We start from the raw sequence: 27,300 nt of genomic DNA, 5'->3' as shown, positions 1-27,300 counted from the left end.
GCAAAAAATTTCACAGAATTATAATTTAATATGCATTTTAAACAGAAAGATAGTTTTATAGCTTTTGCAGTTACTAGCCACGAAACACCTCTGAGCACACTTAACAGAATAAAGCTCTCATATCATAACTAGCTCAATAAAACTGCTTAAACATTTTTCAAGGAATAAATGAAAATTGATTCTGCCTTCAATTAAAAAAAGCCTTAGGTATGTAGATGATCAACAGACTCAGCTGTCATTTTTATTAAATGTTCAAAAGTTGAATTTTTCATTTAACTACCATGTGAACTTTGATAGTATTTTATAAATTATAAAGCTCTATTAGAGTCCCAGCAGGAAAGAGATGACATAGTCAATTGAGTCATTGAGAAGAATTCAATAAAGAAAATAGTTCCTAAGTTATGGACAGGATTTAGGAATTCCATTAAGGCACATTGAAGCCCTCTGGGACTAGCAACCCTCCTGAGGAGGTGGTTCCTGAAACAGAAAATCGTTGTATTCACTTTTCCAGGAGTTGTGGTCTTTGGCTGTACTCTGTCAAGGAGAGAGCATGAAAAATAAACACCAGACTTCACCTTTCTCACACCCTTGGGTCCCTGAGATACCTCCAATCAGCTAAAGTCAAGGGTAATCTAGAGGGCAAGGGATCCTTGCCACAGTTCCTGCTGCCCGGCTTCATTCCCAAGACACAGAGCTCAGTGGAGATGAGGAGAAATGAAATCCTGGAAATAAACAGAGCATGTGTAGCATGTGGGCCCAAAAGGATAATATAGTCATTCACTCAGAAAATATTTATTGAACATCTACTATATACTATACACCCTGCCTAGTCACTGGGGATACACATAGGAGTGGAAAATAATTCTTGGGAATGAGAAACAACCTTTGTTTTTTCCTGTTTCCTTTCTTATATCTTGAAATTCAGAAATTAAAAAAAAGGACTAAGGAAAACAAAGGAACAAATTCACTATAACAGTGAAGACATTATTAGGTATGAAATATTCATTCATAAAAAAATATAGTAAGAGCTACTCTCCATCCCATTCTCCATGTGGCCTGAGAGATAAAGGCTTGTAAAAATTATTATGGACCAAAAAATTCCTATAAGTCCAAGTTATATGAGGAGGCACAGAGAATTGATTCATGCTTAATAAACCCTGCAATTAATAAAATCTTGTTCCTAGGCTACTCCTCGCTCTAGGGAGTTCTCAGTATTTTATAGCCCTTGTCTCAGAAGCATTCTAACCCTCCGTGCTGGTGGGCTGGGTATTTTTTCCTCTAAGTCTGTATCATGGATAGTTTAACAGTGATTCAGTGCTTTGCTGCCCCTCCATTTCTAATGGAAAATGCTCCTTCCAATTTTATATTGACTAAGGTGTAGGTTTTCCCTGTCTGCCTTCTGCTGTGGTTGCTGATATCATAATTATTTCAATAATTATTGTTTTTCATTAATTCGGAGACTATTAACTCAATTCTTTGCATTGACTGAAAAACTTCCTAATTTTTCTTCAACCTTAAGTTTGTTCATGACAAACTGTCTATGAGTGTGACATAGACTATGATGATAAAATGACCCAGTTAATAATCGATTGTTTTCTCATTCCACTTTCAGTTGTCTAAAAATAGACCTGGTTGCTTATGCACATATTGTATCTGTTGAGATTGATTTTTACAGATTCATAAAGCCATAGTGAATTTTTTAAGGCTGTTCCTTATCTAGTCCTTGTTATATTTGTCTTAAGGGTAGCAGTGGAAGTGAGAGGTTACAAAGCATACCATTCCCAGACAGGCTGGGTTGAAGCTCTCTCACAAAACACCTTAGTGTTTTATTTACTAAAACTCTGACAGATGGAAAAATGGTGCCAGCCAGGAAATGAGATAATCAAGTGTAAGCTAGATGTCGAATGGGATTTTCTGATCCCATGAGATGTGCTTGGACATCTGTTCATACCCAACAGAGGCCAAAGAAAGCCTCAAGCCTTCTGCAAGTTGAGGGAAATTCAGCGCCCATGTTTTCCAGCTCCCTGTTTCTCTTTTCTTTCTTTTTTTGCATGCTTTCATTTCAGTGGAATTGGTGCAGACATGAATTAGACTTTGGTCTCACTTACCCACAACATGAACCTCTCAAAGTATCTGCAGGCATAGTAGAATTGGGGTGTTTGGGAGATATAAAGCATATTCATAATGGAAATAACTTCATGTCAAACCCCATTATCTTAAGATAATCTTTGGTCCCTCATTCTCAGGAAGTTTCCACTGGTGCTCCTCATCTACTCATGTAGGCTTGCTCAACCTAAACCTTGGTTGGGGCTCCTCCTACTGCCATCCATGCTCTTAGGGTCTTAACATTCCTCACTAACTGCTTTATCAAGATTCTTCCCTCAAAAAAAGACCTAATCTTCCCTTTAAACTTTAAGTGGACTATTATTAGGATAATAGCAATTTTTACTTTGTTACAGTAGGGAAAATACTGCCTGAAAAGATAATCTAATATCTCCCTTTCTCCTGAAACCTTGAGAGACTGAAGACAAATTCAGATTACAGGATAAGGTAATTATGAACTTGGCAGTTGTGCCTCTTTGATGATACAGGTACATTGCTCTGATATTGTCATTTGAAACCACAAACATGTACACTGTTCTTGTCTGGTGAGTTAAGGACAGTTTTACCAAGTTATGGGGACCAGTAGGAAAACAGAAGGTGTGATACGCTTATGTTATGTATTGTTAGATTTCTTGCTTTTGGTTTCTGAACCTTGGGGAGTCTCAAATATACAGGAGAGATTACATGATTCTTAAAAACCTGAGAACACCTACTTTAGTTTCATGGTTTATTTTCAAGTTGGATTTTTTATGAGTAAAATTCTTTTCATCCAAAACATGCTCTTCTAAGAACAAATAATACTAGGATTCACAGGAGAAACTCATCAACCACTTGAGAAGGGGGCAAATAAATAAGAAATGGAGCTTATGCCATTTGAGCTAAATCTTTGCTCTTGATGTGTGGGGTAGCTATGCTGGAAATGCAGAAGGGAAGACAAGGTTAAGATTATTAAAAAATCTTTTTTGTTCTATTTCTGACCTTTGCTATTCAAAGTATATATAAAATAGAGCCATTCTCTGGCTGAACGAAAAGATGATATCATCTGGTTTTAGTGTAACTGAAGAGATTATGGGAGAGTATTCAAGATCAGTTCTATTATTAGTGTTATAAGTGAAAAAACTACAAAGGAAAATGGCAGATATCAGGAAATGTAGAGAATCCATCAAGGCCAAAGGGAAAATAAGTGGAAGTTGAATACATTCTAAACATTTACATTCTGATTCTATTTCAGTTTGATTTAAAAAATAGTATTTTACTGCATGAGGCAAGTAGAAGAGATACAGAATCCACTGCAATCAGAAAAATGTTCTCATGCCCAGATTTTGAGATGTGCTCCAGATGATCACAGTTGAGCTTGGAGATACCAAACTTAGCAGGTGCAAAGGACACATATCTAGATGAAACTTCCAAATCAGGACAATGGACAGCAACATCAGCTTAGGAAGTCTGGCGAAGTCAATGTACACATGGCAGAGGCGTTTTCAGAAAGAACATTAAACATATTCAATACTCCAGGCCTCTTAGAGTGTGATTATATATTACAGCCTTGCCACATGGCTTCCCAGTGCTAAGCATAACAATCTTTGTTTGAAGAGATCCTTTGTTTGAAGAGACCCTGACCAGCCATGCTTAGCCTACAATTTATATACAGATCAATAAGGATTAAGTTCCAATTGAATCTTAGTCCTGGCTTCTGCTTACTTCTTCCACGAATAAGTGGATCATTTTAGTGTTTTCCTAGCTGAATCAGATATTTTAACTTATTTACTTTCAGGGACTATGACCTCAGGGTACAGATGCTAAAAGCCTAGTGGACCACTTGGTGGGAAACATTTTCCTTTCCTAGAGCTTACTTACAGAAACCCAATAGGGCTTTACTACCCCAGCTATTCACCGGCTGCTCTGAAATTTAAAAGGTTGTGTTTGCCCATTTGAGAACATCTGCTCCACACTCTGGTCATATGGTGGCCATTAGGAAATGTTTCTCCAAGGCAAAAGCATATTTTATAGGATCCCTATGATTTACAAACAAGAACTTTAAGTTCTAATTAGTACTTTCCGGGTGATTCATGCAAAAGAATTCAATTTACAAGTCAATGGAAACTTGATGTCTTCCATAACCATACTAACCTATGTAATTAACTTTGTGCATAAGGAAGGATTTATTTTCTTATTTCTAACCTCCGTCAAATAGAATAAGACAACTTTGGGGTCATAGGTATGTAAGAAAATCTGTAAATGTTGAACTATAATGTTTCAAGTTTGATATGTAGCACGAAAAGAGACAAAAATATAGTTTCTAAAAAGGTTCCCCTTCCTTAGCTATTCTCTATTTTCTCTTCTTTTCTTTCTTTTCTGTTTCCCCTCTCTTGTGTTTTCTTCTTATTCCTCCTCACCCCTTCTTTTTTCTTCTATCTTCTTTCCCTACTCCTGTAGTTCTCTTTTAGAAATATTTATCTCCAATATTTGCTACTGTTGTAACTCTATTTTCTTTCATGCTAGAATTACTTATATTCACAGTGAGCAAGTATTACTTTAAAAGTGCTTTAATTAACCATTACCAAGATAATTGGATTTCTAATATTTACATATTAAGCTAAAACATTATCTCTTTTGTCCAATAAGAAAATGAAGTAGAAAGGCTAAAAAATAGATACTAGTGATAGTAAATAAGAAGTTCTTAGTTCCTTGACCTCGAAATATTATGGACTTTACAAAAGAAGTGACTGATGATGATATAATTATTCTATTATTTTATACAATTCTTATATCATATTTAAAATATTTATTTATTTATTTGAAAGAGAAAGAGAGATATCCTCCATTCCTTGGTCACTCCCCAAATATCCCCACAGGAGACAAGAGCTTCTTCCAGGTTTCCTATGTGGGTGGCGGGGCCCCAAACACCTGGACCATCTGCTGCTGCTTTTCCCAGGTCATTAGTAGGAAGCTTGGTAGGAAGTAGAGCAGCCAGGGTACAAAAAAGCACCCATATGGGTTTCTGGTGTTGCAGATGGAGGCTTTACCTGCTACATCACAACGTTAGCATCCAGAGTACCCTTTTTGAGGACCCAAATCATCCTTCCTCTCTTCCATACTATTTTGTATATTTATAACAGTCTTGGTATTTCCCCTCCCACCAAAATGGATATAATGATATTATTCAGAGTCAGGAAGGAAAGTTCATTCTTCCTGTGGCCACAAAGATTGGTTCTGAGACATGTGCTGACCAGAGATGCACCAGTAAGAGATTCCCTGGGGATTTTTGCTGGAGATCTGGGGAGATGCATGACAACAGAATGTGGAGAACTGGGATCCACAGTGCTTGTGTTGTTGTCCTAGGAAGAAAGTTTGAGAACAAAGCTAAAGAGGTGGAATTGGAGAAAAGCCAGAAAATAAATAGAAAGTTAATGTCATTGACTGAATTTCTGTAGGTTAACACAGGGAGCTATTTTTCAGATAAATATGAAATCATTGGTTGAAAAGATGACTTTCTAGGGAGAGAGCAGCCAAAATAAATTCAGGGAGGAAACATAGAGTATGATGCATCTGGGACTTCAAGGAATCTGGAATGCCTGGGAATTTAGGACATTGGCTGATTAGTGGTATGGATGAGTTGAAAGATAGATAAGGGACCTGATCATGAGGAGGACCTTGGTTGTCAAGTGAAGGAATTTGGATTCAATTCTGAAGTCAATGGTGAGCTATTGGAAGCATTTAAACAGACATCTGACAGTGTCAGATTTGCCTAGGGCAAATCTATTAAGGAAATAAAATACAAAGTTTGAATGATTTTTAAATTTCTTTGTTGCTATTTCCCATTCAGAAGCAACAAACCAATAATAGAGACATTTGGAGGTCTATGTCTAACTCTTAAAAATCAATTTTTGTTATATCTATAGGTTTATTTTGTCATTTATGATATAAAAATCATGAAGACATTGTTATGAATATATTGATTTGCTCTTAGATATTCCAGTCATATTAAAAATAACTGAGTTAGCAAATAAAAGCACTATGGCTGTTGAAAACAGAATCAGTACAAATAACTGAACTTAGAAAATACAAAAGTTAACCTTAAAATGAGTAATGCAATGGAAGCCAAATTGGTTCTGTTACTCGAAATCCAAGTCTATATTCAGAAAGCAAATAAGCCATAAAGGTTTAAATATTTTCTATATGCATAGTAGATTTCTTCTGTTTAAAAATTCTTAAAATGGATATTTTTAAGGCAATACAAACTGCAATTCTTATGTATCAAATGTGCTCAGATTTAAGTATTTTCCCATGTTAATATGCAATGCTTTTCAGTTTGCAAAATTCTTTTCTATTTATTTTTGCTACTTACAAAATCTTCATCATACATTGTCTGAGCTTATTTTCACAGATGACAAAACTGAGCCTGGGACTGGCTTATAGTTAACAGCTCTAGGGCTCACAGAGTTGCTGGCCAAATTGAGATTTGAATCCGATTCTGAATCTAAAGCACATGACTTTCAGATTTCCTGTTTTCTCATTGAATACTGCATCCCTTGCTTTTCAATATAGCACAACAGCTGACCATGGCAGCCAGCTAGGCAGCCGGCAGAGGTTTGTACTGTGAGTATGTGGTATGTATCTGACCTGGTCCAGAGGACCTATTGCCTTTTGCCACTCTTCTGCAGGCGTATGTTGCATCAGGCTTCTGATTGCATTCATTCTGTTCCCTGAACTGAGAGAGATTTTGTTGTTGATTATTATTCCTTGATTATCTTATCTCTTCTGCCTCTCCTTGCCAGACAAGGTAAAGATTGCAATCTTTTCTTCATATTAATCTGACTACATCCATATGTCAGATAGTGACTACCTTCTTCCCATGGGCTTTTTAACAAATATCACTACTTTCCACCCAATTTGAGACACTTCCCGCTGTCTGCACTCCTTGGTGAGTAAGAAATACCAGTCCAAATCAACATGGGCTGCATGGACTCTTGGAAGTTGTCCATTCCATCAGAGGTCGGTAATGAGATCCAGACAGAGCCGAATTACTTACAGTTCCTGGATTCTGCCGCTCTGCTCACGTTGTTGCTGGCAGTACCTTTCCTGTTTTGCTGCCTGGCTACCTCCTGCTCATTCTTCCTCCCCAAAACCTTTGAAGATTTTGTGAGTATTAACTTAGGGTTCTGCTCTGTTATTTCCTGCTTTTATTATAGTGGTTTCCACATTGTACTGCAAATGTCTGTTTTCCAGACTAAGACAGCCATGTCTTGAATGAAGAGCTTGTGTTTTAATCTTTCTAGCTCCAGTGCCACCTACAGGGCCTGGAATAGACTGTGTAGCCCGGGAATGCATGTGGAACTAAAAACTGACAGACTGAAAGAAAATAATGAGCATTAGAAATAATGAAAAACACAAATCCATAGATCCATGTCTTAAGTAGGCACAGGCATTTTCAAAGAATGACTTGAAATTTTAGTCACTTCAAAGAGATTGGCTGTGCCTCTAAGTGAAGTGTAATATGAAATTCTGGACTCATTCAGTGAAAAAAGTTAAGGAAATGAGCTAATATTTAAGAAAGGCTGTCTTCTAGGATTGGTTGAAGCAGATTTATGCATATGTTATTCTATTTCATCTCTATAAAATTACATAAATGGAAAGTATTTTATCTTCACATTATGGGTGAAGAAGCAAGATATTTTAAAAAGTTAAATTACTTTCAGAAAGTGAAAATAGGACAGAATCTTAGGAGATAATGGTCTCAAAACTCCCATAGACTCACATCTTAATGTTCACACTGCCCTCAATATGCCTAATAGTCGGGTTAGTATTTACTACCCCTAAGATTTGTTTGTGTGTGTATATGTAAGTGGGTGTGTATATCTATGTGTATGGGCATGTGTGCATGTGTGAGCCATGGAGCTGAGAACATCTGAATCATAGTTTGTTGCAAGATTAAATTAGTTAATAAATATAAAGTGTGCAGAAAAATTGCAGATATTAGTTGGCTGAATACTGATTTTTCTGCTTGCATGGTGCAATAATTACTGGGTCTAAGTTCATTATACTACCTTCCACAAGAAAAAAAACAGATTTCTGACATATTATAAACCACAATAGGGAAGTTAAGTTTTAGTTAGTTGTAAAGTGGGCAAAGGAATATTCTTAAATCATTCCTGAGTGAGGATACTCCTAAAGTGTCCCTTGATCCGTTGAGGGATGACAGCAGTCCAAGGCTGGCTGAGAAATGAGGTCCTGTCTATAATATGCCTAGGGAGATCCAGGCCTGGGGCAATAATTAGAACAACCAAAGGAGATTCTTTTCACTCTAGCCTGACTTTTAGGACATCTGATTGTACTGAGTCATTCTGCATTGTGGCCCCGGCATGTTGGGAATTGTTTCAGGTATTTGGAATTCTCCACTATAGCAGGATGACTCAATAAAGAATTTTCTAGGCTTTTCCTGGCACAAGTAAATTTTCTATTATCCAGTTAGTACAGAGCTGACCCTGGAATAAGCAATTGCTCTTTTTCACTGGAAAATAAAGACCTAGCTCTGAATTTAGATTTCCTTCTTCCATTTTTTGACTCCCCTTTTCTAAAAAGTATATCTAGACTAACATATTTTGGTAATCTTCAGAATAAAAGGGGGGAAAAAGCCCACCTAGAAATGTCAGATATTTCTACGTGGAGGATATGCATCAGACAGAGTTAAGGATAAAAAATCAGGGGATACAAAAATATTTCTCTGTGGGTAGCAGTTGTCCAGGCATTGTGCTTGTGGATGCTACAATATACTCCTAAAGCTTGCTCCTCTGAGTCTCAAGGCAGTAGAAGCTTTCAGGGCCTAAGTGGAACTGTGCTTCGCTGTTCTTCTTAATGAAGTCAGTGTGAGCTCTCTGAATGAAAATGCCTCAAAGGATGTGGAATGGAATGAGAATCAGGTTCACCAAAAATGATAAAAACCATACAGATCAAGTAAAAGGAATCTTAGCTCAGAGCACTGACAAGGCTTGCCTCAGGCCCTCATGGAGCGCAACCCTGTGTTGGCGGCATTCATGGTAGAATTTCCTTCCTGCCACTTGGCTCATCTAAAGCTGCCATAACCTGAATCAAAGGATCTTAGCTTTAAAAAGAAACTCTTTGAATTATTAGGGGAGTCTCTTACAATGAAATTAACTTTAGATCATGGAAAACAATGTTTTGGGTAAGAAACACAATCCTCACACTTCACATGAACTAAAATATAATATTTTATTCACTGAGTGTGTGGGGGAGGCCTTAGAAATTACTTTAAAAAGAAATAAAACAGTTTGAAGCTATATTAAAAATGCTTTATTTCATTGTAAAAAGATCTCTCACTGCTCTTATTGAAGATTTTGCTCTGTTAGTAATGATTTCTTACCCTTACCTACAAATTCTATGAATCATTTCTCTTATAACATTCTCTGTTTTATGAAAAGATTTTTTTTCTTTTTCAAAATCCAATCTTACCTGTGATTAGTCCTGCCCTACTTTCCTATGTCACCTTCAAAAAAGCGATAAAGCTCATGTTTCCTCCAAAAATAGACATTATTTGAGTCTCCTTGTTCTATAGCTGTGGTGTCATTAGGGACTTATGTGGCAGTGCAGATACTCAGAAGAAATATGTCATTTGGTTCTGAGGTCAACCCCATCGGGGGAGGAAAGAGCAGTCTGATGGTGAAACACCCTACAAAATAATATCCCTGATTCAAATCACAGAAAGCTCCTTGGAATTAAAAGATACCGCCAACAGATTTTTCCCCTGCTAACCAGGACTGTATCTATCTGACCTAGATTATCAAACCATAAAAAGTGGATATGAGTCCCGTGCAAAATAAAATCTGAAAGTCTTGGGGCAAAAATGAAACTTAACAGCTTTTTATTATAACTCTTCCTAATTCTTGAAGTTTTCCTTCAATAGATTGTCAGGTGTTTTCTGATTTCTAATGATTTTAGGTACATTTACTAACAAGAGACTCACTACTCATGAGGATGTAAGCACCTTGAGGCAGTGGGCTCTGTGTTTTGTTCTCTTTTGTATTCACTGTTACATGTTGAGCCGAAATAGTGTCTAGTGTATATTAAAATGTCATGCAATTATTGAAAGAATTAATGAATGATCACCGAGAAATACTCTTACATGATAGCATAATCACTGTGGCATAAAACAATATGTCGATATGTTATCCCTCTTAGTATTTTTTTGTTTGTTCTACTTAATACTTTTGGTTGAATACTGTAATCAATACACAATTCTTCTTAAGTACAGAAACTTAACTGAAAAGTGATCGCTGTTAAATGTAAGAGTGGGAATAAGAGAGGGAAGAGATGTGCAATTCAGGACATGCTCAAGCTGACTTACCTCAAACGGTAGAGTTAGAAACAAACCAGGGGATTCCAATTCAATCCCATCAAGGTGGCATGTACCAATGCCATCTCACTAGTCCCAGTGATCAATTTCTGTTCACAATTGATCATAATGATAGGACTAAGAATCAAGGGGATCACAGAAACAAGAATAGTGTCTGCAAATACTAGCTGATAGAATAAAAAAGGGAGAGAATGATCCAACATGGGAAGTGAGATACACAGCAGACCCATAGAATGGCAGATGTCCTAAACAGCACTCTGATCTCAGAATCAGCCCTTAAGGCATGCGGATCCAGCTGAAAAGCCCATGAGAGTATTTCAGGCATGGAAAGCCAAGATACTCTGGGAAAAAAAAAAAAAACACCTAAGTGAAAGATCTCCGCAAGTGAGATCCCAGTGGAAAGAATGGGTCATCAAAGAAGGTGGTACCTTTCTCTGAAGGGAGGAGAGAACTTCCACTTTGACCATGGCCTTGTCTAAATATGATCAGAGTCAGTGAACTCAGGGGGCTTCCTTAGCCTTGGCAGCTCATGACAAGAGTCTAGGGTGATTACTGATGCCATAGACAGGAGTGTCAATTGGTAAAGTCAACAACAGGAGTCACTGTGCACTTACTCCTCATGTAGGATCTTTGTACTTAATGTGCTGTACATTGAGGCTTAATGCTATAACGTGTACTCAAACAGTATATTTCACTTTGTGTTTCTATGGGGGTGCAAACTGTTGAAATCTTTACTTAATGTATGCTAAACTGATCTTCTGTATATAAAGAGAATTGAAAATGAATCTTGATGTGAATGGAAGGGGAGAGGAAGTGGGAAAGGGGAGGGTTGCGGGTGGGAGGGACGTTATTGGGGGGAAGCCATTGTAATCCATAAGCTGTACTTTGGAAATTTATATTCATTAAATAAAAGTTTGAAAGCAAAAAACAAAACAAAACAAAACAATATGTCTCACCTTTTCTCTCATCCTTCTATATCCCTCACTTCTTTTGTCCTTTCTCCTCCTTTCATCCAGGGACACACATGGAAATTGGTCATGCTAGAAACAAGAACCTAATATGTAAGAGTTTGAATAGTGGAGGTAACTTTATCTTTTCTCTCCACTAACTTGTTTAAAGGAATCTCAGTAGAGTATAACTTAAGGATTTACTAAGCCAGGTGACCCCCGAAGTTCAGCGTCTCTCAGTTTATTTATCTATAGTAATGAGGATAATATTTGTACCTACCTGAGATGATTATATGAAGACCCAATGCCATAATGTGTATTAAGTACCTGAAAATAGTATCCTGCATATGGTACTCAATTGTTTTGAATTGATGCTATTCCAAATAGCCTTTCCTACACTGATTATCCTTGACTATTCTGGTTATCTCTTCCTACATAATGAACCACTTTTCTGTATGTTGATTGAATTCAGCTGCATTGTTCTCAGTCCAGTTTCTCACATGTATTTGTCAGGTCTCAGGGGACCTGAAGGCTATCCGAAAACTTGCCCAGGTTGTACATAGATGTACACTTATGACTGCCAAGTGAAATGGTTGTTGACTGACACCTTCAGCTAGAACTTTCAATTAGGGAGTCCACATTTAGCCTCTCCTTGTGACTTAAGCATCTTAAATTGTGATGGTTGGGATTTGAGTGGGAGCTTCTTAAGATCAAGTGTCACAGGAGCTTCAACTGGAAGCTGAAAGATGTTATTACCACCACCAGAAGTTACACATACCACACTCTGCCATGTCCTATTCTCCCAAGAAGTCACAGAGCCTGACCAGAATAAAGAAGCTGGAAAAACAGATTCTTTATCTTGACAGCTGATATGGCAAGATTACATTGCTGATTAAACAGCATGTGGAATAGGACAAAGTATTGGTTCCATCTTTGAAAAATTTCAGTAGCCACATTGGCTTCCATACCTTTTCTCCCCATATGAGTAAGATAGAATTCATTTATCATTTCTTTTCTGAAATAATTAGGGTCATATGTAAAAGTTTAAACTCTCAAAATCTTCCTTTTTTCTTAAGATTCATTTATTTACTTGACAAGTGGAGAGAGAGAGAGGGGAGAGGGAAAAGGGGGGAGGAAGAATCTTCCACTCACTGGTTCACTGCTCAAATAGCTACAACAGCTCGGTCTGGGCCAGGCCAAACTCAGGAGGCAGAGACCCCATTCTGGCCTTATACATAAGGGCACAAATAGTTGGGCCATCAGCTGCCTTCCCAGGTACATTAGCAGGAAGTTGGATTGGTAGTACAGTGGCTTGGACTTTCACCAGCCCTTCAGCATGGATGCTGGTATTGCCAAAGGTAGATTAACTCATTGCACCAAACCTCTGACTTCTGTGTATACATGTGTTATTTTTCTTTCTGTCTCTGTCTCTCTCTCCCACTTTGTAGGCTTTCAAATTGTTTAAAGACTGGTAATAAGACCATAATGAGTACTTTTTAGGATAAATATTTAGAGATATTTCATTTTTCCTATAGAAAAATGAGGACTTTAATATATTTTGATTCTGATTTTAATTTTTAGGAGTTGGATTCAGTGGCTGAAATAAACCAACAAAAAGTGAAAAAATATAGGAGGCAGGGTTGCTTTCATTAGAATGGGTTGTATTGGCTATCTGGCCAATAGATCATCCAACAGAAAGAAAGTAGAAGTAAAATCATTCCTACTATGAATTATTTGGTTATCCATATCCACATCTGCAGCCTATCACAGTTCCACCATAATAATAAATAGTATTTTATAGTCCTCTTAGCTCACACAGCACTTTCATATGCAATATCTCATCTGATCTTAACAATACAAGCTGTGTTGCTTTGTGCATGCTGTTTCTTTCCTCCCACGAAAGTATTGAAGTTCAAAGAGGTTAAAACATTTTTCCAAAAAAGGATTGAGAATTTGAAATACAGGTGTTCAGTCCTTGCAAGTTCAAAAATGTTCCTTCTTGTGGTAAATTTCCGATTCCTTCATTATTGTATTAAAATTGAATGGTAGACCCTACATTCATTCTCAGTATCTTTTCACTTGGTTCACTTGACTAATACCAATAAAATATTCAGAGAAGCCATAATTATTTTCCCACTTTTCCTGTAACCAAGCACTAGCATGTAACACATTTCTGGCCAATAAATCACAAACAGAAGTCCTCTGGGAGTATTATGGAAAGATTTCTGATTTTTGCTGAAAAGGAAAGATGAGGTTGGTATTGTCTTTTCTATTTTCTTTTCTAACCATGACTGTACTCAAAATTCCCAGCATGGTAGCCTTTATCTACATGTTTACAATAAGGGAAAAGACATGAAAACCAGTGATGTTGATTCTTATATTTTTGAGACACTAATCCAATAACAGTAATCACTTTCTTCTAGGTTTCTTTCTAGACAAGTAAACAAGTACACATTTGTTAAGCAAGTAGCCTCTTCATGATTTAAGCTGTTAGAGGTTTGATATTTTTACCAGAGACAGAATTCATTTTGCTTGAATAGTGTTCCCTCCTCTCTCTTTCACTGTCCCTCTCTGGTCCCTCCCTCCATCCCTTTGTCCTTTCTTCCATTCTTGTTACCATTCATTTTCTTTCTTTTCTTTTCTTTCAGCCTGTGATGGGTATTGGAACATATGAATTATACTAAAAAGATACCTGGTTCGAGAGGAGGAGTTTGACAGATATTATCAAGGGATTTTATTGATGACCTTTCACTTTTAGGAAAATAAATCTACAAAACAAAACAACAAGAATAAGGCACTGAACATTATTTGCTAAGCAATAGAAATACTATTTACCTTTTTAACTCCAGACAGATAATGAATAAATTTATGGTTCAGAAATTGATCAGTCCTATGTCAGCCCTAAATATGGGGAAGATATTTGGAGGTATTTTTGTCATTGTTTTGAGAAAGTATATAATGAACCATGATTCATTATAGTATAATAGTTAAAACATACTACTGTATATATGGCATTAGTGTCAAATGTATTCACCTCATTGAGTCACATCTCCCTCTATTCCCCTTCTCTCCTCTTTTATAAAAATATTTTTCTATATTTGTTTGAAAGGCAGCAAGAGAGAGAGAGTGAGAGAGAGAGAGATAAATCAATAGACAGAGATAGACACACACACACACACACACACATACACTCACACATACAAAGGGAAGGAGAGGGAGAAGAAATGGTAGAGAAAGAAAGAAAAGAAAGATCTCCCAGCCTTTGTACTCCCCAAAGAATCACAAAGGCCAGGATTTTTCCAGGTCTAAGCCAGAAGCCTGGAGCCAGGAATTAAATCCAAGTCACCCATATGGGTGGCAAGGACCCTGCCTTTTGAACCATCGCCTGTTGCCTCCCAATGTATACATTAACATGAAGCTTCAATAGGAAATAGAGCCAGATCTCCAACACAGGCACTCTGATAATGGGATGTAGGCACCCAAGCACTATCTTAATCATTGTGCCAAAGACCTGCCTCTGCCCTCCTCCTCTGTTATTTAACTTAGAACATATGAAATTTCCTGTCAGGTACCTTATACAGTCTGTTTTCTCTGCTTGGAATTAATTCCCTTTTCTCATTGGTTAGTTTTGATGCATCCTGCAAATCTCAGTTATAATTTTCCTTTCTCAGAATATCTTCCTGATACATAAGGTTGCTTGTTTTTCCATATACTTTCATGGGTCCTTGCCTTTCCTCAGTCATAAGTCGTATTTCTTATTTACTTACTAGTTCCTTGGTAAACTCCAATTTTCATGAGGATGAAGAGAATATCTTTTGTCTTTGTATCCTGAGTTTTGCATAGTACATGGTCGACACTGAAAACTCACTGAATATTCAACCAATTCAACTTAATTATCATTTTGTAATTCTTATATTTGCTTTAACCAAAAATAAAATCTTATCTTAATTGAAAGAAGAAATTCTATTATGTTAAATCTACTCACATGGTTTTATTTTTGTCATCACTGCAGAAAGAAATAATCCTTTCTTTTAAAGTTCTCCACTTTCTTATATTAAATACAGATTCTTGTCTAATTTTTTTGAGATTTCTTCTTCGACAGTCTTGATATGCCAGAGAGCTATCAGTCTTGTTGTTTGCCAATCTTTGTTTGCCAAGTGTGAATGTTCAAAGATAGACTAATTCCCTCATAACATATACAACATTTTCCTACCTAAAAGATCAAAGAAAAACACATGCTTGACATGATTTACTGTTTGACAAACATATGCATCTCACTTTAGTATGTGAAAACATTTTTCATTAGATTCCTGAGGAGGGGAGCTATGTCTCACTGGTTGTATATCCTTATTTTAGCCAGGGTTACTCTTTCCAGTATTGTTTTGTCTTGTTTGGTCACCTAGAATCTCACAAGAATACATATTCTTCAGTGTAAGTATTTCTGAGATGGATTTCACAGAACATAATTTAGATGGTTTTAAAACCTTTACCATGTTGAAGCCGTTTAATTTTAAATTCCTTTTGGGTTTTCCTTTGCAGGATTTTTGTAAGATTTGCATAACATTAACTAAGTCAAAATTGACACTTGAGCCTTCAACTCTCCTTCATTAACCTTTCACATTAGACAGTTCATATATATTTTTATTTTGGGGAGTGTTTTACCTTGTGCTATGGTGTCTCTGACATTATTCTTTTTTTACTTATATTCTTTTATGAAAGTTGAATAATTGCCACTTTTTTGTATTATTTAACTCTTAAAATAATTTAAAACAGAAATCTGTTAGCCTTGTTGCTTTTGTTGCTCCTCATACTTTTGAGGGAATGATAAGAATACAAATTCTTCCTCCCCAGCACTTCTTTGTTAACAAAGAGACTCCACTGGGTTGCCTAGGTAATTATTGTGTATCACAGTTTTTACTCTTGTTTTTCTTTCTTTCTTTCTTTCTTTCTGACAGGCAGAGTGGACAGTGAGAGAGAGAGACAGAGAGAAAGGTCTTCCTTTGCCGTTGGTTCACCCTCCAATGGCCGCCGCGGCCGGCACACTGCACTGATCCGATGGCAGGAGCCAGGTACTTATCCTGGTCTCCCATGGAGTGCAGGGCCCAAGCACTTGGGCCATCCTCCACTGCACTCCCTGGCCACAGCAGAGAGCTGGCCTGGAAGAGGGGCAACCGGGACAGAATCCGGCGCCCCAGCCAGGACTAGAACCCGGTGTACCTTACTCTTGTTTTTCATTCACTCTGTATATCAAATAACATTCAAGGCCAGTGCCGCGGCTCACTAGGCTAATCCTCCGCCTTGTGGAAACAAGAGTAAGGCACACCGGGTTCTAGTCCCAGTTGGGGCACTGGATTCTGTCCCGGTTGCCCCTCTTCCAGGCCAGCTCTCTGCTGTGGCCAGGGAGGGCAGTGGAGGATGGCCCAAGTCCTTGGGCCCTGCACCCCATGGGAGACCAGGATAAGTACTTGGCTCCTGGCATCGGATCAGCGCGGTGCACCGGCCGCTGTGCACTGCCGCAGCGCGCTGGCTGCGGCGGCCACTGGAGGGTGAACCAACGGCAAAGTCCACTCTGCCTGTCAAAAAAAAAAAAAAAAAAAAAAAAGGAAAGAAAGAAATAACATTCAAGACATTCTCCAGTATCTCTCGTTTTGACCCATTGCACTCCTCTTGTTGCTGTTCCATTGGCTTTCATCAGCTCACTAACCTTTGTGAGAAAACAAACTAACAGCTCTTTCCCAGCTCATCCTCCCTCTGTCCAAATAGTTTTGTCCATGATTATATTGGAAGCCTCATCAAATGTGTTGTCTTTATGAAAATTCAGTTATTTCCATCTTTCTTGGGAAAAGTTAAAGTTTCTTAAAGTGGTTAGGCTCCAGCCCTACTGAATTTCTTTCATGTCTTCAAACAAATCTCATTTTCTCTTTCTTAATCTCCTAACCTTTTGCATGCAAATATATTTGTTTGGAAACCTCCTTCCCCTAACTGTATTGCCCCACTCACTTTCTGTTTCTTTCTAACTCATCCTCCAGGAACAAACTTCATGAAGTCTTTGGAATCCAGCCTCTACTCTCTTTACACTAGGAAACTTAATTTCCAGGCCATGTTTCCCCATGAAATACTTTATTTCCTTCTCACTCAATTTTTAATTGCTTTTGTTTCTGTATGTTTCATATTATTTTAAATTGATAAAATGCAATTGTATAAAGTTATGGCATACAAATGAAAAAAATTAAGCTAATCAACAAATCAATCTTATTTTATGTGGTGAAGCTTTCAAATTTAGTCCCTTGGCTATGTTGAAATGTATGATACATTATTATTGACTATAGTCATCCTGCTATGCAACAGATCTCTTTTTTTCACTTTTTAAAATTTTTAATTATTATTTTTATTTATTTTTTAAACTTTTATTTAATAAATATAAATTTCCAAAGTACAACTTTTGGATTATAGTGGCTTTTTCCCCCCATAACCTCCCTCCCACCCACATCAACCATCCCATCTCCCACTCCCTCTCCCATCCAATTCTTCATCAAGATTCATTTTCAATTATCTTTATATACAGAAGATCAACTTAGTATATACTAAGTAAAGATTTCAACAGTTTGCACCCACACAGAAACACAAAGTATAAACTACTGTTTGAGTACTAGTTATACCGTTAATTCACATAGTACAATGCATTAAGGACAGAGATCCTACATGGGGAGTAAGTGCACAGTGACTCCTGTTGTTGATTTAACAATTGACACCCTTATTTATGACGTCAGTAATCACCCGAGGCTCTTGTCATGAGCTGCCAAGGCTATGGAAGCCTCTTGAATTCGCCAACTCCAATCTTATTTAGACATGGCCATAGTCAAAGTGGAAGTTCTCTCCTCCCTTCAGAGAAAGGTACCTCCTTCTTTGATGGCCCATTCTTTCCTCTGGGATCCCACTCACAGAGATCTTTCATTTAGGGTGGTTTTTTATTTTATTTATTTTATTTTTTATTTTTATTTTATTTTATTTTATTTTATTTTTTTGCCACAGTGTCTTGGCTTTCCATGCCTGAAATACTCATGGGCTTTTTAGCCAGATCCAAATGCCTTAAGGGCTGATTCTGAGGCCAGAGTGCTGTTTAGGACATCTGACATTCCATGAGTCTGCTGTGTATCCTGCTTCCCATGTTGAATTGTTCTCTCCTTTTTAATTCTATCAGTTCTTAAAACCCATTCCTGAGGCTGGCGCTGTGGTGTAGCAGAAAAGCTACATATGAGTGCTAGTTTGAGTCTTGGCTACTCCACTTCCAATCTAACTCTCTCCTGTTACCTGGGAAAGCAGTAGAAGATGGCCCAAGTCCTTGGGCTCCTGCACCCATGTGGGAAGACCCAGGAAGCTCCTGGCTCCTGGCTTTGGATCGACACAGCTCTGGCTGATGTGGCCATCTGGGGACTGAACCAGTGGATAGAAGACTTCTCTCTCTCTCTGCCTCTTCTTCTCTCTCTACCTCTTTCAAACAAATAAATAAATCTTGAAAAAAATTTCCTGGGGCTGGCACTATGGCTTAGCAGGTAAAAGCCACCACCAGCAGTGCTGGTGTACCATATGATTGCCAGTTCAAGTCCCAGCTCCTCCATTTCTGATCCAGCTCCCTGTCGATGTGCCTGGGAAAGCAGTGGAAGATGGCCCAAGTCCTTGATCCCCTGCACCCTGTGGGGGACCAAGAAGAAGCTCCTGGCTCCTTGATTTAGATCTGCCCATCTCCAGCCTTTGCAGCCATTTGGGAGGAATCAGTGGATGGAAGACTCTGTCTGCCTCTGCCTCTCTGTAACTCTGCCTTTCAAATAAATGAATAGATCTTTAAAAAAAAAAATCCTCCTGTCTTCCTGAAGCCTTGTACCCTTTGAACAAGAACTCCTAATCCCAGCCCTCCTTTCCATCTTCATTCTCTGGTTAACATCAGTTTGCTTGCTGTGTCTATGAGTTTGACATTTTTAGATCCATGTATAAGCAATATCATATGGATTTGTGTTTGATTACTGGCTTATTTTTCTTAGCTTAATATCCTCTAGGTTTACCTATTATGTCTCAAATGAAAGAATTTCCTTCATTTCTAAGGCTGGAGAATGCTCCATTATGTGCATCTACCACATGTTCTTCATCCAGTCACCAATTGCTGGACACGTAGATTGACTGCATACCTTGGCTGTTGTGATTTAATGTTGTAATGAAAGCGGGAGTGCAGGTATCTATTTAACATAGTGATTTTAATTCCTTTGAATATATACTCAAAAGTAGAATTTCTGGATTGTACAGAAATTATATTTTTAGATTTAACATTTTTAAAACATTTTTATTTGAGAGACACATGAGGAAAGAGAGAGAGAGAGAGAGAGAGAAACAGACAGACACTCCTATATTCTGGTTCAAAACCCCCACGATGGTTGGGGTTGGACTGCAGCTGAAGTCAGCAGGCAGGATCTCAATCCAGACCTCCTATAATAGTGGCAGAAACCCAATTATTTGAATCATTACTGCTGTTTTCCAGGGTCTGCATTGACAGGAAGCTGGAATCAGCAGCTGGAACTGGGAAGCAAACCCAGGTACTTCCATATGGGGTGTGGCATCATAACTGCTGGTCTAACTACATACCCCTGGTTTTAGTTTTTTAAGAAATGTCTGTACTGTTTTCCATACTTTATGTACTAATTTACATCCCCACCAATAGCGTGGAAGAGTTCTATTTTCTTTACATTATCCGTAACACCTCTCATCTTTCATTTATTTTTTTCATACCCATTCTAGCAACTATAAGACAATGTCTATGGAAAAGCAAAACAACCAAGTAGCTGAAACAATCTAATGCAAAAAGAACAAAGTTGGATGTATCACATTTCATGATTTGAAAACATATTATAGAGGCATTATATTTAAAACAGAATGAAAGCATATCACATTGATGAATGGAACAAGTTAGAAAGCCCATTAAGTCACATGTTTATAGTCAATTGCTTTTTCTTAAAAGAAAATGTGTATTTAAAAAAAATTATTTACTTACTGGAGAGGCATAGACACAGAAACACACACACACACACAGAGAGAGAGAGAGAGAGATAGAGAAAGAGAGAAACATGAGAAACATTCTATCATCTCCTGGTTTATTCTCCATATGCCTGCAACCACCAGGACTGGGCCAGGCTGAAGCCAGCAGCCAGGAACTCACTCCAGGTTTCCCATTTAGGTAGCAACATGTCACTACTTGAGACATCATTGGCTGCCTCTCAAGATGTGCATTGGCAGGAAGCTGGAATTGGGATCTGGAGCCAGGCATTGAACCAGGTACTCTAACATGGGATGTAAGCATCTTAACTGCTATGCCAAATACCCACCCACAGTTGGATTTTGACAAAGATAAGAAGAACACACAATAGAAAGAACATTATTCAATAAGTGATGCTGGAAAACCAATATCCCCATGTAGAAGAATGAGGACCTTAACACACTATTTGCAAAAGTCTATTCAAAATGGATCACTTTGACTATGACCTTGTCTAAACAAGATAAGAGTCGGAGAACTCAGAGGGCTTCCATAGCCTTGGAAACTCATGACTGGAGCATAGGGAGATTACTGATGCCATAGACAGGAGTGTCAATTGGTAAAGTCAACAACAGGAGTCACTGTGCACTTACTCCTCATGTAGGATCTCTATCCTTAATGTGCTGTACATTGAGATTTAATGCTATAACGAGTACTCAAACAATATATTTCACTTTGTGTTTCTATGGGGGTGCAAACTGTTGAAATCCTTACTTAATGCATACTAAACTGATCCTCTGTAAAAAAAAAAAAAAAAAAAAAAAAAAAAAGAAAAGAAATTATCAATTCCCAACTTGACTCTCACTGGGATTAAACATGACAATAGGTCTGCTCTGATTTCATCATCATTTAAAAAAAATCATCTATTATTTTTCACTTTATGTTTCTGTGTGGGAGCAAACTGTTGAAATCCATACTTAATGTATACTAAGCTGATCTTCTGTATATTAAGATAATCGAAAATGAATCTTGATGTGAATGGAAGGGGAGAGGGAGTGGGAAAGGGGAGGGTTGTGGGTGGGAGGGACGGTATGGGGGGGAAGCCATTGTAATCCATAAGTCGTACTTTGGAAAATTATATGCATTAAATAAAAGTTTAAAAAAAAAAGTCTATTCAAAATGGATTAAAGACTTAATATAACACCTGAAACTGAAACTGCTAGATTAAACATAGGGAGAAAGCCCCATGACATTGGTCTGGGCAGTTATGTTTTCTGGCTCTAAAGCCAAAATCACAGGAAAAAAGCAAAATAGACAAATGGGATTGTGTCAAACTAGAAAGCTCTGCACAACAAAGAGAAAATTAACCAAGTAAAGAGACAACAACAGAGTGGGAGTAAATATAAACCATGCATCTAATGAGTGGTTAATATCAAATAAATCTAAGGAATTCAGACAACTCAGTACCCTACAAAACAAAACAAAAGTTTAAAAATGGGCAAAGAATCTGAACAAACATCTCTGAAAAGAAGACATCTAAATGACTAATTAGGTTCATAAAAAAATGTTCAGGATCACTAATCATCAGGGACATGCAAATTTAAACCACACCAGGATAGCCCCTCCTTCTCTCTCTCTCTCTCTCTCTCTCTCTCTCTGTAACTCTAACCTTCAAATAAATAAATAAATAAATAAATCGAGAGAGAGAGAGAGAGAAAGAGAGAGAGAGAGAGAAATTTTTTGTCCGCTGGTTCACTCCCTAAATTGCTACAATAGCCAGGGCTAAGCCAGGCCAGAGTCAGGAGATTTATCCCGGCCTTCCACGTGGGTGCACACTGCTTTCCCAGGTGCATTGGCAGGGAGCTGGGTAGGATGAAGATCAGCCAGGACTGAAACCAGTGTTGATATGTGATCCTGGTGTCAGCAGGCAGTGGCTTTACCAGCTGTGCCACAATGCCTCTCAGATCTTTGTCTTAAATCTTATCCCACTGAACTTCAGTGGCCTCTTGGTTGTGTTACTCACCTTCTTTGGAATTCGGTGAGGTTAGGCTATCAATATCTATACCATTACCTTTCCTACCTATCTGGGGGCATGCAACTGTTCTTTATAAAGTAAATATTTACTCCCTCTATAATTTTTATGGTTTCCTATTTTTCATTTGGCAGTGTGTCTCTGAAAAAAAAACACTCCTTGTTTATGGAGGTAAAATGCTGTATTTTCTCTATCAATGTTATGAGCTTTCTAAAAATATTAAAGACTGTATATTTTTATCATATTTCTTTTAGTATTTTAGACTCAACTATCTTGTGATTATTGTTTAAAACTGTCTTTGTTGAGAAAAATGAGTCACTGTTTGATTTTTACATGCACTGACAATGACCTCAAAATGTTACTTTATTATGCATAGCTTATAGTGCCTTAGATTTATTTAATTGGAAAAGTCCAGTTCTGTGGCTTTTAATTCTGTTAATGCTGTTGGGCAATGGGGAGGTAGAAGTTTCAAAATTACTTAACCGTTTCAATTAATTAATAAATGGTTCAATTCCTCTTTATTAAAGATGCAATAATATCCCTTTAATTATACTAAGATCCCTCTATGATGAAGTGAAAATATGGTAAAAAGCTATGTGGAATACTGTTTTACCAATAAAGCATTGCACAAAAGGGTTCATAGCATTAGTAAATGGTGTTTTATCAGTATATGAAGTTATTACTAATTCTCCAATCTAGTAGAATGTTTTATGTGATAGAAACATGAGATTCAACAATTGTTTCCTTAAATTCAAGTGTTCCTTGACTTGGAACTACTAACAAGAGTGATAAGAGAAGTAAGTTTAAATTACACAATAATTTATGATCTTTTTTAGAATTATAGTTTATTAATAAAATTTTACAATGTACAAAGACCTGAAGTATGATACTTACATCCTGTAAACTGACTATGCTAGGCTAAAGAAGGAAATTTTCTTAGAGAAACATTTTTCAACTTCAAATCCTTCAGGAAGATGAATTTGGAACCACTGACCTTGAATTCCGTTACCAACAGCAACTAACAGATGAATGAATGAAAGAATATGAAAACATTGATTTCAAATATCTATCCATGAAGTGGTTTTTTTAGGATAGCTTGGCAAGAAACTCCACTCACTGCTGTCCTCAAATTCTTTTCTTGTGACCAGTTAACTAACCATGCTGTAATATGTATTATGTAGACTGCCTGATGTAGTCTTTTAGTAATTATCTGTATATCCACCTCTACTTTATCTTATGATATCTATGTAGTGGACACCTATTTGAATATACAGACTTCTCATCTCTGCTATTTCATCATTAGAGCTCATTTCTGCTCCCCATGAGTAGGTCCTGGACAGCCCTGTGTTCTGCATGTCCCTGCTGACCCACCTTTGTGGCTATGCCCTGCCTACTTTACTAACCCTTCTTCAGGACAGATTTTCAGGAAGTCTTAGACTGACCTAGTTCTCTCTTTCCTGCATGTGGCTCTTAGAATGACTTGATATGCTGGAATGAAATATCTTGAGATTGGGAGAAATCCTGAAATAGCCTCCGCATGGTTCTTGCCCATCCGTGGGAATGCAAAATCTTGAGACAGGGAGGAGAGGCCCAAGATAGCCTAAGATTTGTTCTTTACTCTCCTGGAAGCAGGGTGTCTTTCAAAGTTTTGCCAAGTGAATACCGTTGCCCCTGAAGTATATAACCTGGTTGTGGAGACTTTTGGGGTCCCTCAACTGTGGAACCAGTAGAATACTCTAGGTGAAACTGAATTGCCCTGAGTATCTTTCTCAAGTGCTCTGGGACTCATAATTGATTGCAGGCTCCTTTTTTGTCCCTTGATGCCTATCTGTAAGAAATGAACCTGCTTCATATAACATGTTGCATGAATGTTCATGTGTCACCAATTGGTTAAACTGTGTTCTGTTTCACCAATTGCTAAAATGAAGTGGGCAGACATGTTGGGACTCTGTTCTTAGTGGTTGGCATAGTGATGATCTTTGAAATCCTTCATGCAGTGGGAGTGCTCTCTTGAGATTGGTAATTAACAATCTGTTCTGTGCTATCATTGTGTATAGTGGAGGCTCAATAACTTTTGAATGGTGTATAATGAATAGGTGCCCCATTCAAGTGGGGTTATTCACATCCTCTCATTTGAAAATTGCAGCTGAGAAACATGGTACTTGGAATTGGTGGCTAAATCACATTAACAGTAGAGTTCAAGAGGAAAAAATCTACAATTTAATGATGCTAAGCTATTCACACATAATCAGGTTAATATTCCACTGAAGTGTGATTGTCTTATCTCTAGATCATAAGAGATACTCTAGCACGACTATTGCAGAAGTTACTTTTTCCTACAATGGCTAATTCACTCAGTTAATAAATAAACCATTGTTTTGATCTTCTGGAAGTGTTTATGTGAGTGTATATGGGCAGGAATCGATTGCACATATATATTAACATGTATTATATTACTCCAATTACAGCACAAATGAAATACTGCAACTACAATATGTATGTATCTGTGAATGGGTCTAACCAATCAGCTTGGAATTAAATAGAGTAGTCACTTTTTGTATGAACATTTCTTGGCATACATATGTATTTGGATGACTAAGTTTGGGAGGGTATATTTTAAAAATTGGTATAAATTATTAAAATTATGTGTATTCCTATATATACATGTAACACAAGATATGAATATGGTATATCTTATCATTACTTATATAGTGTCATTATGAATCAAACGCCTTGTATCTTTTTCATATTGGTCTGTTTTATGTGAGTACATGGTTTAATTTTAAAAATTTGTTTTATAAAGAATAAACTAAAGGGGGCCGGCACTATGGTGCGCTAGGTTAATCCTCCGCCTGCAGTGCTGGCATCCTATATGGGCACCAGTTCTAGTCCCAGTTGCTCCTCTTCCAGTCCAGCTCTCTGCTGTGGCCTGGGAAAGCAGTGGAGGATGTTCTAAGTGCTTGGACACCTGCTCCTGCCTGAGAGACCAGGAAGAAGCACCTGGCTCCTGGCTTCAGATCGGTGCAGCTCCTGCCATAGCGGCCATTTGGGGAGTGAACCAACAGAAGGAAGACCTTTCTCTCTGTCTCTGCCTCTCTCTATTGGTAACTCTATCTGTCAAATAAATAAATAAAATCTTTTAAAAGAAGAATAAACTAAAGAAAAATAGGAATAACAAGAAAAAAGTTGAAATTTTTTTCAATTCTTTACATTGCTTCTTCCTCTTTCTTCTCCATTAGATATATCTATTCTGATTCATCATCAAACCTGGAATTTTATGTGCAAAATCGTCTTATTGAAGATTTATTCCACCTGAGAGAAAGTATGAAATAATCTTAAATTTTCAAACATTTATTTTATTTGAAAGAGTTAGTGAGAGGAAGAGACAGTGGAAGAGAAAGACATGAGAGAGAGAGAGAGAGAGAGAGAGAGAGATCTTCCATCCCCTGATTCACTCCCCAAATGGCTGAAACCAGGAGGCAAGAGTTTCGTCTGGATCTCTCATGTGGCTTCAGGGGCCCAAGAACTGGGACTCTTTTCCACTGCTGTCCCAGGTACACTAGCAGGGAGCTGGATTGGAAGTGGAGGATTTGAGACTTGAACCTGTGCCCATATGGAATGCCAGCACTGCAGGCAGCGGTTGTACCTGCTGTGGCACAGTGCTGGACTAGATCTTTGATTTTTTCTAAAGATTGGTTTTTGTTTATTTGAAAGGCAGAGTAACATAGAGGAAGGGAGAGACAGAGAGTCAGTGATCTTTATTTGCTAGTTCATACCCTAAATGGCCACAGCAGCTGGGGCTTTGGCCAGGCAGAAGCCAGGAGCCCAGAACTCCATGTGTGTCTTCTAGGAGTTTACAGGGGCTCAAGTACTTAGACCATCATTTGCTGATTTCCCAGGTGCATTAACAAGGAACAGGATTGGAAGCAGAGCAGCCGGGACTAGAACCGGTGCTCCAATATGGGATGTTGGCATTGCAAGCTGCAGTTTAATGTACCACATCAAAATGCCAGCCCCTAATCTCTGATTTTGAGGTTTTGAGGTTTTAATTTCCTTTCCATTAAATTCCTTCATATCAAAACATTACACTTTGAGAACATTCTGATTAATCTTTCAATAATACAAATCCTTTCTAAACAGAATATTCCCAGTTTGCTGATTATCAGATGATATTTGGATTTTTAATTTGTTTACTTTTCATAAACTAGAAATAATGAAGAGATGACAGATTAAGATCACTTCCTTCTAAAGTGAAAATGTAGGATGTTTCTAAACTTTAAATATATAATTGTGAATAAAAATGGATACATTTTCCAGATGTTAAGTAGCTTTTTTGTCATTGTCTTTAGATGTACAAATGAGAAACTCAGGGTTTACTCAGAGTTTCTGTTTCTCAGGAAGCAGTGTGCTAGGCTTGGTAGTTACATTTTAGTGGAGAGAAGCTCCTGAATTCTGGATCCCTTGTATTCCGGGGATATGAATTCATGTTGTGTATTCCTGATAGGAAGGATGGAATGACAATATGAGAATAGTTCAAGCCTCATGCTGCAATATTGCCCACATCTAGTTTCAGGATGTTTGTTTTTCCTCAATTCTCTCATTGTTCAGGAGGTTACTTTCATTAAAACAGTGGTGTATAAGACACGGACAGATGCTTCTTCCTTTGGAGAAGTACCATTCCACCAATACAGCTCCCAAAATGGTCCTCCTCTCTAGTCCTAGCAATGCTGGGCATTCCTCTATGAACCCTTAAATTCTAACAATCTAGAAAAATCTAGGATATTCTGGTCTGATGGTATGTTTACCAGAGAGTCTACCTAAGAACTCT

The 27,300-nt window shown here is 37.7% G+C and overlaps 1 long non-coding RNA gene across 9 annotated transcripts in view; it reads left to right on the top strand.

Annotated features, from left to right (window-relative positions):
- Window positions 1-27,300, top strand: part of LOC149122331 (uncharacterized) — a 375,722-nt gene that overhangs the window by 312,008 nt on the left and 36,414 nt on the right. For 2 of the 9 annotated variants that reach the window (XR_016220694.1, XR_016220691.1), the window contains exon 3: window positions 19,952-20,006. The exons of the other annotated variants lie outside the window; for them this stretch is intronic. This is a non-coding gene — a long non-coding RNA (uncharacterized LOC149122331). The remainder of the gene's footprint in view (window positions 1-19,951; window positions 20,007-27,300) is intronic. 9 annotated transcript variants of the gene reach the window in all.

The sequence above is a fragment of the Oryctolagus cuniculus genome, chromosome 14, assembly GCF_051225735.1.
Source record: "Oryctolagus cuniculus isolate XC-2025 breed Fujian yellow rabbit chromosome 14, ASM5122573v1, whole genome shotgun sequence".
Taxonomy (NCBI): Eukaryota; Metazoa; Chordata; class Mammalia; order Lagomorpha; family Leporidae; genus Oryctolagus; species Oryctolagus cuniculus.
This window is presented reverse-complemented; position numbering and strand designations above follow the sequence as displayed.